At 30.6% G+C, this 23,039-nt stretch overlaps 1 protein-coding gene across 2 annotated transcripts in view; it reads left to right on the top strand.

The window, feature by feature from the left end:
- Positions 1-23,039, top strand: part of LOC143195018 (uncharacterized) — a 76,346-nt gene that overhangs the window by 621 nt on the left and 52,686 nt on the right. The window lies entirely within an intron of this gene.

The raw sequence follows: 23,039 nt of genomic DNA, 5'->3' as shown, positions 1-23,039 counted from the left end.
TAAAATTTTTAACTAATTTTTGTTTTCCTTAAATCATTCATGCTAGAGGTCATCGAAGAACTTCTTCGCTACCTGGTTTCGCATACAAAGGAAGATCACGCAGAAGCGTTATGTAAAAATAAAAATTATTATCCATTGTTTTTTTTAATACTGCACTGATTTGATAATATTTATTCAACATCTTACCTAATTATCTATAAAATATATGAATTTAATTTTAATTAACTGAAAATTTTTGAAGTTAACTTGTTTTTTTCTTGCATCTCACGACTATTTATAGAAGACTAATATATAACTTTTTATACCATTATTAATAATTCATGAGAAGGGTTTTTTTGCAATTAACAGAAATCAGATGAGTGTACGCAGACATATTGATGATGATTTCATTCTCAAGGCTGTAGAAGGTATACTGCCAGAGGATTTCTACTAGTTAATTAAATTATTTTATATAACAGTTTTTATGGGGACAAGTTAAAAAGATGAAGCTTTTTCATAACTTATATAAAATCCTGTTCATATGAGGAATTATCAATATTTTATGTAACAAATGAGTTAATCAGGATATATTCGCTGATTTTATACTAATTGAGTTTCATTTCTTCAATAAATGATAAATCTAGTATATCTTCTGCAAAAGGTTTGTAATGCAAATTGAAATATATAATTAACAATTATAACAAAGGTATTAGTCAACTAATTTAATTTATGATTTTCGTTTTCCACTATTTTTTTATATTTTAAAGTATAGCTTTTTACCAACGAGGGTTTATCCGGACTGGACCTACTGTTCAACGTGGGTTACGAACCACGGTCCTCAGATCATCCCAGAGGTCCATTCCAGTCTTACTCAGCCTGGTTATTGGCGTGACTGGGATCATTTTCCTTGTCGGATTTTACACTCTTGTCTAGCGACCAGCGACTATCGCAACAGTAGGAGGACCCTCCTGTCATTATTGTAGAAATATTTAATTTTCCACTGAAAAAGCCATTAAATTTTTATATGAATTTATAACAATTTATAACAAGTTGATAATAATGAATATTGCAATTAAATTTTAACTGCGCTATATTTATCTTTTTAATTATTACATGTGGTATTTAATAATGAGTGTTTTCCAATAATATTCTTAATTCGTTTTTATGACTGGTCATTTTAAATAGAAACAAAGTGAAACTATTTATTGTTGGTTTAATAATGCCCATTTTTATTTAAGCAAAGCAACTGTTGTTAAATACTTACTTTTAGTACAAAAGTATCTCTAAAGGTACTTTAATAACCCACTATACTCTTAACGGTAAACAGACTTCGTGTTTGTGGTTCAATAACAAATACAAAAATAACTTGCAACAGTATTAAATGTCAGTTGTGATACTATAGATCTAGGAATAATAAGAATACTTCAGAAAGAAGAACAGTGAATACCGCATAATCTAACAGAAACTGCCAACCATACCAAACCAAACGTAAACAAATATATGTGAAATGAAAATACGTAAGGAAAGTCTAATATGGAACCCTTACATATTTAACTATGATGTCAAAAAGGCATACATTAAGCAGGGAACTATTTTTGTTGACTGAAATTAAAAAACCACCTTAAAGTTGACGACACTCCACAAGGGTTGTATCTGAAAAATGGCAAATGGAGCCTACCACCCTGGTTACAAAATGTCTTGATTGGCAGAAAGCATCATAATCTGATGATAGGGAATTTTTGTCTTAGAGGCAAATTACAAATATCACGAAACGCTTCCTGGAAGTTACAGGAGTAGCAGTACTAGCAAAGAAGATGATGATTTTGTTGTTTTTGTGCATAGGGACAGAAACCATATAACAGATAATAATTGCCTACCTGCCTTAGAGGAAAATTAGAAAAAACATGAAATAATACCTAGAAGTTACAAGAGCAGCAGTACTAGTTAACAGCATTTATTTTGATTTTGTGGTTTTTGTGAACAAGGGCATGGATCAACCACATACGTCAAAAATGAAGTTAGAGTTAATCGGCTTCCTAAACTACAAAAGCAAAAACTTATCATCGTTGAACGCTATCCATATATAAAAAATGTACCCATCATGGCCTATAGAAAGATTATTTTCTTTAGCAGGTTTTATTGATTCCCCAACAAAATCTGGTGTTCTTGAAAGGAAATTCTTCATTTACTGATAAATAGCCTGGGCTATATTTGTTCCATTCTATTCACATAGCCTAACCTCTGACTGTATTTTGTATTTTATAATTCGACTTAAAAATCTTTTGTATTTTGGTATTTTAAGTGCATGTGAGATGGTATTTTATAATTAGTACTTTAATTAAAGTAAAGCAATTTATTATTTAATGTATTTTGTCTAAGTCTGTTTATATCTAGTGGTGTATATATTTAATAAGAACCAGACATATTGGAGAAATTTGACGTATGTTTAACGAATATGACACACCCAGTAGATTTTAACCATTCTTAAAATATTACCATGTACCGGCGTCCGTTTTAGTATAAAATTATAAATTCTTTCAAAGTATCGTGCGTTTATTTACCGTTAGAAAGCTCTAGAATATAATTATCATTCCGTGTTTCTGCACCGTCGTGTAACACTTGCAGATGACAGGAATGCTTAATCACCATCGTACATCAAAAAAGAGTGACGGAAAAACCACCAGGAAAAAGAGACGGTGAAAATCTCGTAAAGAGATCAGTCCAAGGAATATTAGTTACAGCGTAATTAGACACGTTTTCGCCCGAGGTAAGTAAAATCAAACCTATGCAAGTTTTGACATCAATATTAAACCGTTCATATTGAAAACCGACAAAGTTTCAATAAATTGTAGTTGTATAACTTCCACTTTCCTGTATTTTAATTTATCTGAAAGAAATCCTCTGAAATTAACTACCATATCTAATAATTGCCAGCATTCATCAAAATATTTCTGTAAATTAAGAAGTTAAAATTAGTATAATCCAATAAAGCTACATAATTATCAAAAATGTAAACTTATATAGCAATCCAGCGTTTCCTCTCTTATTTTTATCTTATTTTATTTAAACATATATTTTTAATATTTCCAGGTAAATAAAACTTTACAGCACACATTGTTTAAAGGAACTAAATTTATAAAAAGGATATAACTAATACATGAAGGAAACAATCATACCCAAAAAGTAATAAAACCTTTAGAGCGCTAAAGTCATAAAGATAAGTTCCAACAGGTACCGTAATATCACACAATGTCGCAAGGGTTTTATGAATTAGTAGAACATTTTAGAATTGGGTCCAAAATATAGAATATATATTTTTTGTTATTTTCACACAGAACTATTTACAAGGTGTTATAATTTTTATTTGAAATATATAGAAATTTTTTTAATATTTGCGAAACAAACTATTACCACATGATATTCCTTTAACAATAATACATTTTTAATTATTTTCATAGTATGCATTCAGTTAAACTTCTAGACATATAGAAAGACTCTTAAAGAATGAGACATCATTTAATTCTGTATAAATGAAAACCTGGGTAAGACCTTACAGGAATTCAGCAGGCAATACAATTTTTATGACCCTGCCATAAAATTTATTGAAACCAGATGTTTTGTATTAATCTACATCACAGCAATGTGATGTATTTATTATTTAAAATAAAATAGTATGTTCTATATGTTGTTCTAATTTCTATATATTATAATTATTTGAAAACATTTCTTTATATGTTTCATAAAAAATAATAGGAAACTTCATTATAATATTTTTCCATGGATGTGGCCTAAAATAACCTTAAGATACTTAACAAGTGTAAAATTTTACCACCATAATAACACTGTAAATTAAATATACGCCAGATTGTTAGTAGTGTACCTGAAATGTAAAGTTCTTACACCTTCAGCGTAACAGGTAGATACTTTATTTTAACGAGAATTGTGGGTTCATTAAATATGAACCCTAACAAAGCTTACATGTCGCTAAGACGACCTTTAAAAACGTGACTATTTAGAGTTATAAACTTCTTGGTAAGGCGTTGACTGAGTAACGCAATACAGTTTCTAAGTTAAACAAACTTGGAGGTAAAGGACAGTGCTTTATTACTGTTTTGTCGCCATATTTCTAACTCGCATATCTTTTTTGTATCGTCTTTCATAAAAATGGAGGTAGTAATTGACCATATCATTTAGCATGAATCAGAACTCCGAGTTTCACATATCTTAATGAAACTGTTGTCATGTTACAAAATCACTTTGTTTATGTTTATCATTACGTCTTACATTAAATATGGTTAGTATAATTTTAATTACAATTCTCATTTCACAAATTATTTTCCTTTAAACTACAGAGGAAAAGTAAAACTTTCTTTAAATTGTCATTTGTTAGCTCATAATTCGACACCTATTGTAAATACCTTAAAACTAATTCACCCTCCTAATATATTACCATGGTATATAAAATTAATAAAATCGCCTATTTTTGCTATTACGAGGGTCACTATTTATACTTTGGGAATAGGAAAAAAAATAGTTAAGCTGCGAATATATTTTTATTGTTTTTCAAAGTACTCTTCACGATAATCGATACACTTTTGCATACGCTTAAACCAATTTTCAAAGCATTTATTATATTCCGAATGAGGTATCTTCAAAACATGATTTTAGAACGCTTCAATAGCTTCTTCGGGCGATGAAAATCGTTGACCACGCAGTTTATTCTTCACAGATGGGAACAAAAAGAAATCATTGGGAGCCAAATCAGGGCTGTACGGCGGATGATCCCATAAATTTGATGTTTTGAGTGCCCAAATAATCTCTTGTTTGAGCCGATGTGCGAGAGCTCGCATTGTCATGGTAAAGAACAATCCGGCGTCTCTTGTTTGTTTTTCTTATTTCACCGAAGACTTCTGGGAAATAAATGGTTGTGTACTAATCAGAATTTACTTTTCTACGATTTTCTGTTGCAATATGACCAGTTTTCCCGAAGAAACAGGCCACGATTTTCTTTGAAGTGCTCCGTGCGCGAACAACTTTTGTTGAATTTGATTCATCTTGGAACATCCATAGAGACGACTGCTGCTTACTTTCGGGCTCATACGAATATATCCATGATTCGTCACCCGTCAGGATTTTATAAACATCTTTCGAAGCACCGCGATTGAATTTCTTAAGCATTTCTTTGCACCAATCGACACGAGCCTTTTTTTGAGCGATTGTCAAATTGTGTGGGACCCAACGCGAATATAATTTTCGCACAGCTAAGTGTTCATGTAAAATCGCATATATGCTGGTGGAACTAATGCTTAGGGATGCCTCAATCTCACATAGGTGACATGACGATCTTGCTTAATCATTTCGCACACAGCATCGATGTTTTCTGGCACAACAGCCGATATTGGACGACCTTCACGAAACTCGTCGGACAGCAAATTACGACCACGATTGAATTCACTAAACCAGCGATACACAGTGGTTTTTAATGGAGCTTCATCACCAAAGGTCAAATCAAGTTGATTGATGCACTCTTGTTGTAAAAACCCACATCGAAAATCGTAAAAAATCATCACACTAAAATGTTCACGATTTAGTTCCATTTTTTGCCGAGACGAAGCTTTCAACTAAATATAAAATATACAAATAGCGTCCATGCGACAAAATGCTCTGAGTACGTATATTGTCAAAAATGCCAATACCCAAAATATAAATAGTGACTTTCGTATTCTATTTATTTTCTCAAACTTATTTTAACCTCTTCAAGGTAGTTCTTCTTGGATACAAATACATTCATACGTTTTATGATACACAAGCATTCTTTCTTTCAACTCCAGCGATTTTTTGGAGTTTATAGTACATCAGGTTTAAGTCAGGCGAATATGACTGATGGGTTTGACTTTTAATGAAAAGGTTGAAGAACTAATGCATTGAACTAACATCAGCTATATTCCGGCCTCTTAAGAGAAATAGCTTGATGTATAGACGCATAATACTCAAAATAGTATTCCTTATTGACAAAATTATAATTATATACTATAAGTTCACTTTTACATTATATTTAACATAGATATTTGATTTTTTTAAATATTATTCAATAAGTATTGATATTCCATCTAAAATATTTAATACAGACATAACAGCATCTCATTTAAATTAGTCAATTAAAGTCAGCATCATTGAAGGAAAATATCCTATTCATCACTTGATATCATTTTATCGCTGTAAAAGTGAAATTTTAAGCTATTCGTCTGAAGACAAAAACAGGGAAAAGTATTGGATTGATACAATCACAAACGTTTTCTCATTCAATTAAAATTCCCATACGATCACTTTTACAAAATGACAATACTTCACTTTTACAAATGACTTTCCATAGTGATTTTCTTAGAAATCGTTTCAATAGTAAGAGAAAAACGTAGGGAATGGGATAAACATCGCGAAAATATATATGTTCTAATGTACGGCCTTGAAATATTATGGTTACATTTCAATGTTAAATAAATTATTGTTAATCAATACTATAACTATACCTATTACAAGTAATGTTATGTAAAAAATATAAACTGCCGTATGATGGATAGCCATAATTTGTTTACGCCAATTTTTATAATGGTTAATAGTTTTTCATTAACCATAAGTAACATATTCGATTCCTGCAACTAAATAGACAGTAAATTGAATATATTTAAATCTATTTTTATGTATTGTTTCATAGATGGCGTGATTTGAATAAAAAACGAAGTATTACAAAAGCATTTGTAACGTGGTTAATGCCCCCATTGTTTCGTGTACTAGACAATATGAAGAAATATGTAACAGATAAATAGTAAGAGTATAATGTCTCCACATAATAGCATAATAGCAGTAGGGTCCTAAAGAACAATTAAAAAGCTATAAATAGTAGAATTAGTAAAAGACAAGGAAGCAATTTGGATCTCGTAACTACCATTTTTTCAAAACCGTAATTATTTTTATGCATTATATACCTATTTTGTTTAAACTATTATACACTGAAAACAAAATACAAATATTAATCATTGAATTGAAGTTAAAAGCTTTTTTTACTATTTAACTATTACATTGTTACTAGTTCTTTCCATCTAATCTACAATTTGTCATCATGATAACTTAAATCTAGGTATATAACTAGGAAGACCCATCGGCCCTCCCTAATATGCACCTCACTACACAAGACTACACAAGATCAGATGGTTTGATTCTTTTGAGTCTGTGTCCTGTTCTGGCGGTATAGCAGTTCAAAAGCTGTAATATTCTCATGAGAATGGAGCCTTTCCCTCTTGCAATTCTTGATTTCTTGACTGAATGTAGATATCTGAAGGTCTCGATGTAGATAATCAATCCAATAGTATTTGGGTGCCAACTCCATATGTCCATATAGGTTTCAGTATTTGTTTATATAATAGCAATTTATTATGTAGTAATAATTGTGATTTTCTTCCAATTAGCCAACACATTTTCATTTTCCTATATTTTAATTCCAGTTCTTTTCTTTTCTTCTTTATATGTTCCTTCCAGCGAAGTTTTGCATCAAGATTCATTCCGATGGAATGATAGTATTATTTAATGTTATTGGTGCTTATATGGTCTGTTTTTCATTAATTCTTATTTTCCAATTCTTATTGTAGAGCAAGCTTCTTCTTGTTTGACTCTAAACATTCTGGTTGTAATGTAGGATTTTAATAGTTCGGTATGTTGTTTTATTAACATTTTCTGTAGTTTATGAACAAGACCCTCGTGCCAAACCTTATCGAAGGCTTATGCTACATCTAAGAATATGGCTGAGCATACTTTTTATTTTCGTAGGCTTTTTCAATAACATCTGTTATTCTGTGGACCTGGTCAATTAATGTGTCGACTTAGTAACATTTAATCTTATTTTGAATACCAATCAAAGTTCAATATAAACCGCCATCTTCCAAATGTATTGATCAAGTTGGTGAGTTTTATAATTCCCTTTCTTGGTAATTTTTGCAGTAAATTCTCCTGTTATTAAATCTTAGCCGGGTAATTTTCTGGGGTTAAGTTCAGTTTTAATAACTTTGGTTAGCTCTTTCGGCGTGACTAATTCAATCATCGAATTTTCAGCTTCTATGTCCGGCAAATTATATTCAATATTAGTTTCGTTTGGTTTGAAAGTTTTTTCTAGATGTTCAGCAAATGCTTTTTGCTTTTCTTCTGCTTTTTGGTGGTTGCCACGTGCCCAATTGTCACATAGGTCTCCTATAGGTGGAAGTTAAAATTGAATAACAAACGCCACAATAATCCTTTAGCTGAGGATAATATAATGCAAAAAACTATTAAAGAATTCATGCAGACAAATATATACAGCAATATTTGATTAAATGGTCCTTGACCCATTTTTTGACTTATATATAATTTTTCTTCACAAAACTCTTAAAAGTGGTTCTGTTTATATAGCTTGGAGAGTATATAGAGGAGAGTATTGACAAACAAAAGAATATTTGTTGAATATGCCAATTAACTAAACATATACATATAGATTTTGAATTAAAACGTTTTATTTTACGAAATAGTTGTAATCAATTTACTTAGTTTCAGCAATATAGAGATCTACACCTACTTATTGGAAATAATATTGTTTCTTTTTCTATAATATAATTACAAGATATATTAATTTTTATTTTATATAAAAGTAACATTAATTTTTGCCTTTGAAGCAGGATATATTACCAAAATATATATTACTTTGTGTCAATTAACTATAATTGAAAATGAATAGTATAACAATTTCCTCTTATGTGCAACATTCTTTCATATTAAAACTACCTTTTAAAAAACCTGAAATGTGCTATATCTTAATAAAGTATCAACAAGTCCTACACTATAAATATAAGACATTAGAATCAATTTCTAGTAACAATTAGATCATGAATATTTAAATTATATTATAATAACGTCAATAACCACGTTTTATTTATTCATCATAAAATTTTGCTTTACTTGAGATAAACCAAAAACCACTCAGTTCCATATCACTGAACAATTTGGACACAATAATTATTTGAATTATATCTACATCAAGAAAAAGTAAAAACATTTTTTTTCGTATTCTGAACTGGTATTGTATATAGTTAAAACTAGACTATTGCAAAAAGGCGTATTGTTTTATGCCACGCTAATAAATTTTCATTGTCATTTTTTTGATTGGGTTACACTTACCATTCGAAAGTTTATAAAACTGTATTACTCTTGACATTATAATATTTAAGGACTAAAAAAGATTATATAGTTTTACCAAATATTACTCTTATATTTTAATGCTGCACTAGTATGAATAAATCAAATTTGCTTATTAATTTAATTAATTATTTGATTATTATCTTTGTTGTAAAAGTGTTATGCATACGGTAGAAATAACGGTACATACAACATTCTAGATCTACAAATAACGTCGTTATTTTACCTTATCAAAATTTATAGCACTTATCAAGTTGGTAGCTTCAAATTTCTGAAGGTTTTACTTACACAAATGGAAATATGTAGTTCAGGATCATCGAAAATTATGTCGTATTTATGATTATAAGTGCTTAATTGGACGCTATTGTTAGAATTTGTTTGCTTCTTTTCATTCCAGAAATTTAGATATTAAAGATGAATCTTGTTCTGGCCGGCCTACTGTTCAAAAAGTAGATCTAATTCTTAAACATAATGAGGTATGCAGATGCATTTCATCCCTCGATATTGCTATGTAACTAAATACTGACCATAGAGCAGCATTGAACCATCTACATAAAACTGGATATCAAAAAGTTAGATATTTGGGTTTAACACGAATTCTTTTTTTAATTAATGGTTTTTGTGGTTCAAAATCACTTCATTAAGTGATCTCCTGTTTAAAATACTACCTTGGTTAAATAATCCTGTTCTAAATGTTATTCAAATGTCTCTATAAGTTCTATAATCAGATCGGATGGTGTTTCTTAGTCTACGCACTTCATCACGTCGCACATTTAGCTGGTTAGCGACCACTTTGAAGAACAAACAAACACTCTTTGAAACTACTTAACACAAACATCTTAAATTACACTCTTTGTTGGTTCTTGAGGGATATCGCGTTGTATCGCCTTATGAGAGATATAGTACGGAGCATCGACAATGACACGCAACAGTTTGTTTTAGTAATTAATGATAACTTGGATACAATACATTTGATCTAATTTAAGTTCAAGTTGGTTTCGTTTAGCAACTATGTGTTTCTTCCAGGTTACACGTCAGTTTAGATGCACACCAAGATATTTAGTATCGTCAATTTGGAGAAATTGATAATTTTTTATATTTACTGATGTTCTTCTACGCAGAGTGATTGTTACATGGGTAGATTTTGTTTTTTTTGCTTTGATACGGTATGTCTTCAGCAACAGTTGTATTTTGTCAAGGTGTGTTTGGAGATTCTTGGATGCTATATCTTCGTGAGATGCTAATATATATGTTGCTACTAATTAATAGACCGAAAATGTTATAAACCGAGTTTTCATTCATGTTAATCTTGATTTTAAAACATCTTTTAATTTATTTATTACAGACGGTGAAAGATGGTTTACATTCAACAATAATATGTAGCCCAAAAATGCTTCACAAAGGCTTACAAAGCCGTCACTGACTCCAAGGAAGACGATGCTAAATCTTTGGTAGGAATTTGAAAGAAATGTCCTCATCATGAGGTCCTCGAACCAAGCCAAATCAGAAATTGTCATGAAAGAGTCACTCAACAATATTGAACAACAGCTAATGTGATCATTATTTTACCAGAAAAGTATCAAAAGGACATCTAACAAAACGCGTCGTATTCTATATATATGTATGACGAAGTTACATTGTCCCCAACACATTATTAATCGGCATCATTTTTCCATCGTTCGATCAAAAAGGTATATAAATGTTAATGATATCGAAGCATGAAACTAAATATATTTCTCTCGAAAACAGTTATATTGATAATCAGGAAGTTTTAGTCGATATGTTACACGGATAGGGCATTAAAATATCGACATAGTCGTTAAGACATAAAATTAATTATATTTATCTTGACCAGTTTCAGTAAAAGTCGAATTAATCAATACCATGATTTGTTATCAAACAAGGAATGTCTTTAGTAGAACTGGTTGCTGACCTTAGGTGGGCAGTTCGAGAGCTATTTATTCCTTGATATACCATGGCTTCTGCCCACACATTGCATCCAATTAAATTCTTAGTCACGTAAAATTCTGAGACTTCCTCTTTTATGTCCATATCCTCTATAGACGTACGTATCGTAGAAATATATCTTTGGAATATACGGCTACGAGATACACACAGCTGTACAAATATTGTGTGCTTGTTAAATATCGAAAATATTGAGTTTATTTTTGGAGAACTGTTATGTGTAAAACGTCACAAATATTGTTTATGAATAAAATAAGTTCAGAAATAAGAAGAAGGTCACAGTAACGTTTTGCTGACTCCTTTTGAACAGGTGTTAGTGTTAGTTTCAACTGAGTGTATTAATTTTCTAATATATTTTGATTTAAATTCAATAAAAACATTACTGTTATATTGTCTAAAAAAATGTAAAAATGTAAAATGGATGTGAAAAAGGTCGAACTTTGATTCTAAACATATAAAAAGCAAAATGTACATGATATTTTAACAATCCCTCTAAATTAATTTTATTAAGGATTTACAACAGATGGCATTACTATGTATTAAATCGCATAGGGTACATTTGTAGCCTACTTCATGTTGAAGCCTCACTGACAGGCTTCATTATTCAGTTGGTTATATCCGGGGGTATGCCACTCCAATGGTAAGTAGTTGGGCAAAGTTTTGATTAGTTCAATCATTGGCGGCGCTGACAACGTGAATTTGATTTGTTAGTTTAAAATACTTATGTAGAAACCTGTAAGGAAAATACTTTGCTTTGATTGGTCTGCCATTTCGCCTGATTACTTTGTGACGTCATATTTATCGGCCAATAGTATTTAAATGAAAGTCAAATTTAATTTTTAATATTGATTTATTAAAATAAAATTTTATACAAATATACAATAGTGTAAATAATATAAATATTTATATATATATATATATATATATATAAAAGTAAAAAAAAAAAACAATTATGAACTATATTCTAGGCAAAATTAAAATATCTATAATTCTTCTATAACGCCTTCCCATATTTGTTTAGTGCCATCAATTATGTGGGATCTATTAGAGTTCTAACTTATCTTGATATATTGAAGGTAAACTTCAAATTCCGTCCCTGTTGATATTGCATTAACTTCATTAAACCAAAACTACAATCACACCTCATAATAACTTTTAAAATTTGGTCTTGAAAATCATTATAGATTGGACAGTTGAAACACAAAAAATTTATGTGTTTTTAAAGATATTTAGATTTTAGAGTATTTAATCTGTGAAACTACTTAATATAGAATATAGACAAATATTGCATGTTGCCGCTTTTTCACAAGTTTTGTTAAATAGCCTGAAGTAAGACTAAAATACAATATTAGACTCTTGTTTTCTCCAGAACACCAATTTGGGTTTCACAATAAGCTTGGAACAATTGAAGAAGTGCATAGTCTTATTAAAAAAATAAATATGGATTTAAACGCTAAAAGATATTGTTGAGCTGCATTCCTAGATATATCTCAGGCCTTTGATAAAGTATGTCATGGGATCGCAAGTTAAATTAAAGAAACTTCTCCCTCACCCGGATAAGCTACTAAAATATTACCTCAAAGATTTCCATTTTACATTAAAACATAAATATACCGAATTACATGCACTATATTCAGGAGTTCCGCAAGGTAGTGTACTGGGTCCAGTATTATATCTTCTTTACACAACTGTATGCAATATATGCAGACGACAAGGCAGCCCTAGCCTCTCATGACGATTCAGCCATAGCATCAATGAACCTACAAACACACCTAAATCAAATACAAATGTGGCTTAAAAGATGGCGTATAAAAGCCAACGAAAGAAAATCCAGTCATACAACTTTTACACTGTGTAGAAGAAGATGTCCACCAATATATATCAATAAAAGTCAACTACCTCAAGTAGAGGATGATAAATATCTTAGTATGCACCTAGATCGCCGAAAATCCAAGTTATCATTAGATAACAAGATATTATTGTATAACTCTATACTCAAGCCTATTTGGTCATATGGAATCCAAATGTGGGGAATCGCTAGCAAGTCTAATATATCCCTCATACAACGGTTCCAAAATAGTGTTGCATGCCATTGTCAATGCTCCGTATGTCCAATGTCCACTATGTTTCAAATGAAGTGATACAATGCGATATACCTCTAGTACCAATAATGAGTGTAATTCAACGTGTTTGTGTGAAATACTTCGAAACAGTGTCAGTGCATCCTAATATACTCTCTAATCAGCTAAATATGAGAAGAGGCAGTCAAGTGCGTAGATTAAAACGTCTAACACAATCCGATCTGATTATTGGACATATATAGACTTTAGAATAATCTCTAAAATAAGACTAATTAATTAAAATAGTATTTTGTACAGATCACTTAATGTAATATATATACCTGCCATGTATACATAATACAAACATACGTATACTAGGTTAGATTGTGGAACTAAGAGTAATAATAAAAAAATTCGTCAGTGTGAACAATTTTCAGTGCATCGAAAACTGAATTTGTACCAAGTAAATTTCATTTCCGGTAAGTTTTACTTTTTTACCTCAATTTGTATAAAGCTCTGACATCGACGGCAAGACGAAAGGAAAGAGTGTTCTGGAGAATGGAGAACAAAAAAAGAATGAAAACAAGGATTCAAAGGCATAACTCTATTAAACCATCAATACGAATAGCTGTCGACTACATTTGATGTGTTTGAGTCCAGCACTGCGCGAACGATCAGGATGTGAGCAAAAAGACAATAATGTTATTCCTCAGCACGACAACGCTCGGCCACATTCTGTAAAAGCGATGAAAATATTCATGGAAAGCATTAAAGTGCTACCCGACCCATTGTTTAACCTGTCTAAGCAACGCTTCACTTCTTATGACATCGTTCTTTCGGGATGGAATCCGTAAATTGCCTGAAAGATGGGCAAATGTAGGAGATCGATGGACAATAATTTGAATAAATTACATTTTGTACCTATTTATTACAATAGAGCTCCAAATTATTAAGAAAATACTTTAAAATTAATTTATAGACCGATATTATAAAATAAAAATATAGTATTGTTAAATATTTTAAAACACTATTTTTTTTTAATAAAAATACCGTCTAACTATTTAATTTTTAAGTAAATTTGTGACATAATTTTAGAACTAAAAATTCAGAAATTATTTGTATGAATGTTCATTCGGTAAAATCGCCTCGAACACGGTTATAACTCTGGCTTGCTAAAAAATGATGCCGTTTTCCACCTTGGTACTTTGTCAGAATTAACAACCGAAAGTTAATTTATTTGATTTCACTTTAAAGATATCGTGAAACTCAGTATTACTTACCAGACAGTTTGGCGATGGTTGTTTCTAACGAAGTCAAATTATTATTTATAGATGCGTCGTATTTATGTTGTTCTATATAGTGAATTAACAAGAAAATAACCAATTTGTTACTTTTTGTTCTATTTTGTCTTTTTCATAGTATCTAAATAATATAGAACTGTCAAGTTTAAGTCAAATTAGTAATTTAATATTGAGGATATTTTCTTTTAGATTGTAATAGTAGTAACTCTCTAGCCATAACTTTCTATAATTATTATTTAGTAATAAATTCGTCTTAGTCTTCTTTGGGGAACGTTACTCCCGAAAAATGCAACTCTACTCCACGTTATTATTCCATTCTATCTGTTTTTTACCTTTTAATGAATACCTTTTCGAAGTGAAAAAATCGTCAGAATACATTCAATCACCTAATTCTTGAAAAAACTATCCACATATCGAAATAATTGAAAGAAATAAACAAACTATTCTTTAATTTAAATACATCCTTACATGGTAGGCCTTGCTAGACCATAACGGAGAGTGAAATTGTGTTATTGAAAAGTTCTTTCATTCAATATTTCGCCCAAACTGTCCACAATTGTCCAATTTACTTTTTATCCGGTTTCATTTACTGTTCTATGCAAGCCATCCCTATCCAATTTACTTTTTGTCTCAAAAAATAATATATATATATATATATATATATATATATATATATATATATATATATATATATATATATATATATATATAAATTTATTTGTTGGACCATATAAAGTGTTACTGTTTCACTTTAATGTCTGTCATAGTGAAATCTAGGCTACGCATCCACATAGGGATGAAAACTATTCGACCTTGTTCCGTATAGAAATCCATTATACACGAACATTTCTTTTTTTAGAATTGAATTAAATTCCAATTAATAGACGCGTATTTAAAATTCCAAATTAGTACCAAATTCCTTCCTGGTCGATAGAATTAGCTCGTTTTACTGAATGATATTTATTTGTCGGTTTTACAATAGAAAGACTTCAGTGTATCAGATGAATGTTTTTTTAACGATAGAAAATATATTTTATACTCAATTTAATATGAATTTTATTCACTTTATCACGATTTTCTCGAAAATTAAACTAACAGACCAAGTTTTGTTTATTTAGACTTACTTCTCAGGTATAGTCAGGTAGTTAACACTATTCCACAACTCCGTATAGACATTAAAGTGAAACAGTAACACTTTATATGGTCCAACAATAATATATATATATATATATATATATATATACATATATATATATATATATATATATATATATACATATATATATATATATATAAATTTATTTGTTGGACCATATAAAGTGTTACTGTTTCACTTTAATGTCTGTCATAGTGAAATCTAGGCTACGCATCCACATAGGGATGAAAACTATTCGACCTTGTTCGAACACTACATAAGAAAAATAGCCTAGGACTCTATTTCATAGGTGGTGTAGAAAAGTGTTTTACAAATGCAACTACAATGATCAACTTATAAACAATTGTGGTTATATAGTTAACTATAGTTTTAAGTTTTACGATAACATACGCATTAGGTGTGCTATGTGCAGGTAGTTAACACTATTCCACAACTCCGTATAACTTTCAACATTATATTTTTACCATAAAAGCATAAATCTATTTTTCTTGAAGCAAAGCTTTTAAAATCAATTAGAATTAATTATTCTTGTTAATAAATGTATGTTACTATTTAAAAATTGAAATAGTGTTTAATTTTTTTTAATTATATAAAAAATAATGTTAAATGATAAAATAATTATACTTTACGCGATAACTTTTAAGGTGTTGTGGTAGCTTCATTCTCAATTATCAAGAACTGGCAATAAGGTTTTTCACTTTTAATTAGCATGACTTCTATCACGATGTTCTCTGAATCAATGAAATTTTCGCATTACATTCATATAATCACCACCAACAATAAGTCAGTGAATGCAATAAAATGCTGCTATATTTTTCTTAAATGAGACTATTTCGGTTTATGTTGGACGCCGGCTTTTATATTTTGGGATTTTAGGACCTTTAATAACAATTATTTCTTAACGTGGTTTAAGGTGTATTTAAAATGTTCTCTATGAAGATCAGTTATCCTTTCATGGGGCTATATCGGTTTTCTAATCACATTTCTACTTTGCCAAAACCAAACTTCATCTGGCTCATCGCCAAAATTCAAATTATTAGGTGGTTACAAATATTCTGATGTTTTTTTTCTCTTCAGAATGTAATTTATTAAAAAGATTGGTATAATATAAATTAATTAAAAGTTTTTCCACCAAACTCTTTTTCATCTCTCTGGTAATATGGTTTCGCCCACCTGCAGAATAGTAATGACCAGAAGGCGCTATGTCTGGAGAACTTCCCATTCAAGCTGTTAGATCTTGCTGATCCCACCATATACACGTCATTACTTTATGGCCATAGATATTCTGCTTCGGTGTCGATATAGATGACTCTCTCGAGGTAATCCATGACTTTATGCGTTTGGGATTGTTATAATTGACCTACTTTTCAGTCGAAAGACGCTACAAAGAACCCTTCTGTAAAGTTTCTTTGCCTGTAAAGGGATCGACCTGCGATGTTTGAACTCGGTTTTCATCCATTAAATCTGTGATGAAAGGGCACCATAATTTTCTAAAAGCGTTTGATGGACATTGACAACAATTTCTTCTGTATACACTGAATAACATATTAATTTATCTATTTTATGCAGAAAAAAACATCAAAACCCTCGAAAGTTAACAGTTCTTTGCAATGATACTTCGCAGTTTCATTAATAGATGTCGCTGATGATAACTCTAGATGACCCTTTTCTTGAATTAATCAAATCTTGATTTATAATAGTCTGAAATGATAGATAGAAAAGTAGTAACTTGCAGAAACAAAACTTAACTGAACTTTGTTAGCAATCTAACCCCAATAAATAGTACCACTGGTTAAAAAAATAGGTCATGATATTTTGTTTTCTAACATGTTTTATTTATAAAATATAATATTTAAATTATAATAAACAACTGTTGTTCGTAACGGATATCAACTATTTCTTCCAATAACAGTTATCAAATGATACACATATGTTTATTTCTACTTTCAAAGCTTTAGCTTTTCGTATTCACAGTGCTGAATAGGTTTTTTTTAATATGTTTTAAAATTTGTTAAATAATGTTTATTATGTTGAACAGTTGCTTATTGAACCGTATAATGTAGACATATTTCTAACAACCATCTGGTTTATCTAATTTTTTGGCAAAAAAAATACAGAAAAGGTCACATAAAAAATATAGCATCAACCCAGTTCTGCTTGCATATAAATAAGATGGAACCAAAATTAAAATGCTATTTTCTAAAAGAAAGCGAGACTATTAAAATAATTATAAATCAATAACAACAAACATTAATTAATCGATTATAAGCTTGTATCGAAGAATTAAAATTAATAATAGGTACGGTTATTATTTTTTGAGACAAAAAGTAAATTGGATAGGGACGGCTTGCATGGAATAGTAAATGAAACCGGATAAAAAGTAAATTGGACAATTGAGGACAGTTTGCGCGAAATATTGAATGAAAGAACTTTTCAATGACACAATTTCACTCTCCGTTATGGTCTAGCAAGGCCTACCATGTAAGGATGTACTTAAATTAAAGAATAGTTTGTTTATTTCTTTCAATTATTTCGATATGTGGATAGTTTTTTCAAATATTAGGTGATTGAATGTATTCTGACGATTTTTTCACTTTAAAAAGTATTCATTGAAAAAATTACTACAGTATATTTAACACTTAATGTAGTTATGCTTGGACTCATAGAGTAATTAAGCCATTTAAATATTAAATTTACTAACTCATTTAATTATATATAAAATAGATCAATATAATTAATACCTGTTCTGTATATAAAAGTTTAATTGCAAGTGGTAGTTGACTTTATAGTTCTACCAACGTATCATTATAGCACACCTAATACGTATGTTATCGCAAAACTTAAAACTATAGTTAACTATATAACCACAATTGTTTATAAGTTGATCATTATAGTTGCATTTGTAAAACACTTTTCTACACCACCTATGAAATAGAGTCCTAGGCAATTTTTCTTATGTAGTGGCAATTAGTTCTTGTTTGCTTTGCTGCTAAGTTCCCAGCTCACGTTACCTTTTTAACTCATTTTGAGTATATTTCTCCTTATTTTCTACTGTTACTACCTGTGTACATTTTTCTTGCAAAATTCTACCATTTCCCTCCATATCTTCTGATTTAACCACTGTATTCTTCCATTGCATTTGCCATATAATCTGTAAAAGAATTAGTATTTATTCATAGATTCCAATCAAATGCTCCTGTATATTATGAACAATTATACACAAATCTTACACTCATATAGTCATCTTTAGTTTTTTCTGCTCTTATCATTTTGTCTTGACAATTCTATGCACTGTGCCATAAGTCAACTTCAGGACAGTTGCGATACCACTATTTGTCAATTTCTTCTTCTGTGTATCTGATGAAGTTAATCGGAACCAAAGATGTTAATGTAAGCAATCCTTGTTTTCGCAAAACCAAACATTTCTCATTGTACATCCCTCACAGTATGTTCGTTATAATAATTATTTGCCTTTCCCCATGTCATTTCGATAGGATTTAAAAATGCAATTTAGGGAAAAATGTGTAATACTCTGTGACAATATTTTTTCGTCATCTAATCTAGAGTTGTCTTTTTTCAAGACTGTTTTTAAAAAATGAGCAAATTATATAAAGTACAACTACCTTGTCAGGTGAGTCCACCTGACCGTTCCAACGTAAAGTTTGACATTCTTGACGATATACGTACTCAGAACATTTTGTAGCACGGACGCTATTTGTTTATTTTGTATTTAGTTGAAAGTTTCGTCTCGGCAAAAATAGAACTGAATCGTGAACATTTTCGTGCGATGATTTTTTGCGATTTTCGATGTGGATTATCACAGCAAGAGTGCATCAATCAATTTAATTGGACTTTTGGCGATGAAGCTCTATCAAAAACCACCATGTATGGCTGGTTTAGTGAATTCAATCGTGGTCGTAGTTCGCTGTCCGCCGAGTTTCGTGAAGGTCGTTCCAAATCATCTGTTGTGCCAAAAAACATCGACGCTGTGTGCGGAATTATTAAGTAAGATTGTCATGTCACCTATTGTGAGATTGAGGCATCCCTAAGCATTAGTTCCACCAGCACATATGCGATTTTACATGAACACTTAGCTGTGTGAAAGTTATGTTCTCGTTTCATCCCACATAATTTGACAATGGCTCAAAAAAAGGCACGTGTCGATTGGTGTAAAGAAATGCTTAAGAAATTCAATCGCAGTGCTTCGAAAGACGTTTATAAAACCGTAACAGGTGACGAATCATGGATATATTCGTATGAGCCCGAAAGTAAGCAGCAGTCGACTGTATGGGTGTTCCAAGATTAACCAAATCCAACAATATTTGTTCGCGCACGAAGCACTTCAAAGAAAATGGTTGTCTGTTTCCTCGGGGAAACTTGTCATATTGCCACAGTGCCACAGTACTAGAAAATCGTAGAACAGTAAATTCTGATTGGTACACAACCATTTGTTTGGCAGAAGTTTTCGGTGAAATAAGGAAAACAAACAAGAGACGCCGGATTGTTCTTCGTTATGGCAATGCGAGCACTCAAAACAAACAGCCCTAATTTGGTACCTTCTTTTTGTTCCCATCCGTGAAGAATAGACTGCGTGGTCACCGATTTTCATCACCCGAAGAAGCTAGTGAAGCGTTCAAAAATCATGTTTTGAAAATATCTCATTCAGAATGGAATAAATATTTGGAAAATTGATGTAAGCATATGAAAAAGTATATCGATCATCGTGGCGAGTACTTTGAAAAACAATAAAAATATATTCGCAGCTTCACTATTTGTTTCTCGTATTGAACCAAATGACAATTTGAAATAGTTCTCTCTCAAAGAGTTGCGTATTTCTTCTGAAAAATACTTAACAGATTATCAGTTTCCTTTCAAATAATTGTATTGAATTATGATTATATAGAAGAAACAATAGAGCTAACTTTAAAATGATTTTGATTATTCACCCGCTTCGCATATGGACACGGTTTCTCTCGAATCATATATTCATTTTTCTTCACTCTTTTTTGAATTATTTTAGTGACATTGGCTATTAGCATTCAATGCAGATGTGACGCACTAAAAAAATATTCACAATAAAAACCACAGCAATTTAATATTTAATCGCATCAGGTATGTTAATGCGCATTTTGGAGGCAAGAGGGCCCCCGTTATCTCGTTTTTGTTCGATGTAACCAATAAGAGACACAATCTGTTTTTGACTCTCACTATTGACTTCGACATTAGCAACCAGAGTAATGACAAATATTAAGCAGCGATTTGAAATGTATGAAAACAAGCAAGGAGCGAAAACAATGTTTGCCAGTTTATAACCTCTAATTATTATAACTAATGTTTTGAGGAATTTTTCAGACATTTGACAACCAGGCACATTTTATGGGATGGTTCGGTTACATGTTCGAGCGCAACAGACAACATTGTATCTCTAAAATAGAATAAAATGGGAGGGAAAAATACAGTCTAATTGCAGTGAGTTCACTGTTATTACCGAAGTACTATAGATTGTCATGCTTTAAACTTTACGTCTTCGTATAATTTTTGATAGCGAATACAGCCATTTTCAATAATAACACAACTTGATTATAATGATAAAAACTAAGATTTAAAAATACAAATCGGCTGCTAATTTACTTGTATGTATGAAAGGACCAAACCTATGACACTATTTCAAAAAATCACATACGTAATAGACGGTCGTATAGAATAAATCTATATCATATTCATTTACATCTAGTCAGCCTCGTGTGGCTAACTGTAAAAGAGTCATTGTAATGGGTGTGCCGAAGAACTATTCGTTTAGCAATAAACAATGAGAAATTCCATTCGACGGGCTTGACCGACCATTTCGTTTTGCGTCGCGATAATGAAACTGGTGATCAGGAATGTGAGTTATCTTAGGTATAGAAAAAAATTGGATTGTCTCATTATTCAGTTTGATAATTTCGCTTAATCATTGTGTTTGTACATATCACTATTTTTATATTGTTAAAAGGATTATTTATAAAATTTAATATAATAAGTGATTCAATTACTTTCCAATAAAAGTTACCGAATTTAACTTCTTTCATCAAATACACTGTTTCCAGAATTATGTATTAACTTATCAACTTTTTAATTGAATCATTTGTGCTGGATATCAAACGATATTGGATATATGAACAACAGCTATTATTTACTCAGCTGACGATATTTTATATTCAGATATTATATACTTTATAACATTATGTTGCCTTTACACTCTTTTTACTACTCTTTCTTACAATTGGCAAAAAGGAAAATTGGATTTCCTTTTTGGAATATGCATGTTTCATCAAAATGTACATGATCAAATAAGAAATCTTTCTTAATTTGATGATATGCCGATGAAAGTTCCACCAGACTTCTTCCTTGGTTATCTTTAGACCATCTAAAAACCTATGTCTCATAACAGTGTATGAAGGGATGATCTATAACCATCAAATCTGCACAGTTTTCACCGAAATAATTATTATTTCATTATTATTAACATCCAATTATTATTATATTGAAAACACAATATCAAAAAAGTACTCGTTTTCTGCATACATTTCGTATATTTGATTCGTAATACAGCCAATGTCAATTTTTTTTTTTGGGTATGCTATTCTTCACTTTTTGACATATTTTAATTGTAGTCATATAGTAAAAACCCCAGTAACTTAATATTTTACAGTATCATTGCATATCTAAAGCATTTTACTCTTCTCGTTCGTGTTCGAAATCACTAATTAAGACGTAATAGGTGAGCATTCATTAGCTTTGCCATGTATTTTGGGACTATTTTCGTGAATACAGTCTATCCTATTATGCATTTTCAGTCATATTGGTTTTGTTTGAATTAGCGTCAACTATTAAATGAATTATTATTAAAGCGAATTAGTACGATAAAGAATACATACAGAAAGAAAAAAGAAAACAATAAACGTTTGTAAACACACATTCAAATGAAATTACCTTTATTGTAAGAAGTAAAGTAGACTTCGTAAGTAAAGAAGTAAAGACCAGACTGTTTTTTTAATAATCTGCATCAAAATCAATTCTAACACGTTTATGTCGATGATGTATGCTTATTGAAAGTTTAGACTTCATAATTTACAGCAACCCCTTTCTATGAACATGTACCATTGACAGAAAATGTGAATATAATTACAAAACTACTCGTAGTCACAAGAATTAATATGTAACATAATGTTATCTGTAATATTATAAATTCCTAAAAATTAATGGAAAGTTCATCTGATTCAGGTTATTTAGTAAATTATACCTGTTATTCACGGTACATGCGTTGAAACCACACGTGATATATCAAAAATGTAACACACAGTCGCATTTTAAGTAGCCACA

This window comes from Rhynchophorus ferrugineus, unplaced genomic scaffold (genome assembly GCF_030347505.1).
Source record: "Rhynchophorus ferrugineus isolate W39M unplaced genomic scaffold, kcgeb_rfMv2 rfM1, whole genome shotgun sequence".
Classification (NCBI taxonomy): domain Eukaryota; kingdom Metazoa; phylum Arthropoda; class Insecta; order Coleoptera; family Curculionidae; genus Rhynchophorus; species Rhynchophorus ferrugineus.
The sequence above is the reverse complement of the archived record's forward strand: the minus strand, read 5'-3'. Positions and strand labels throughout refer to the sequence as shown.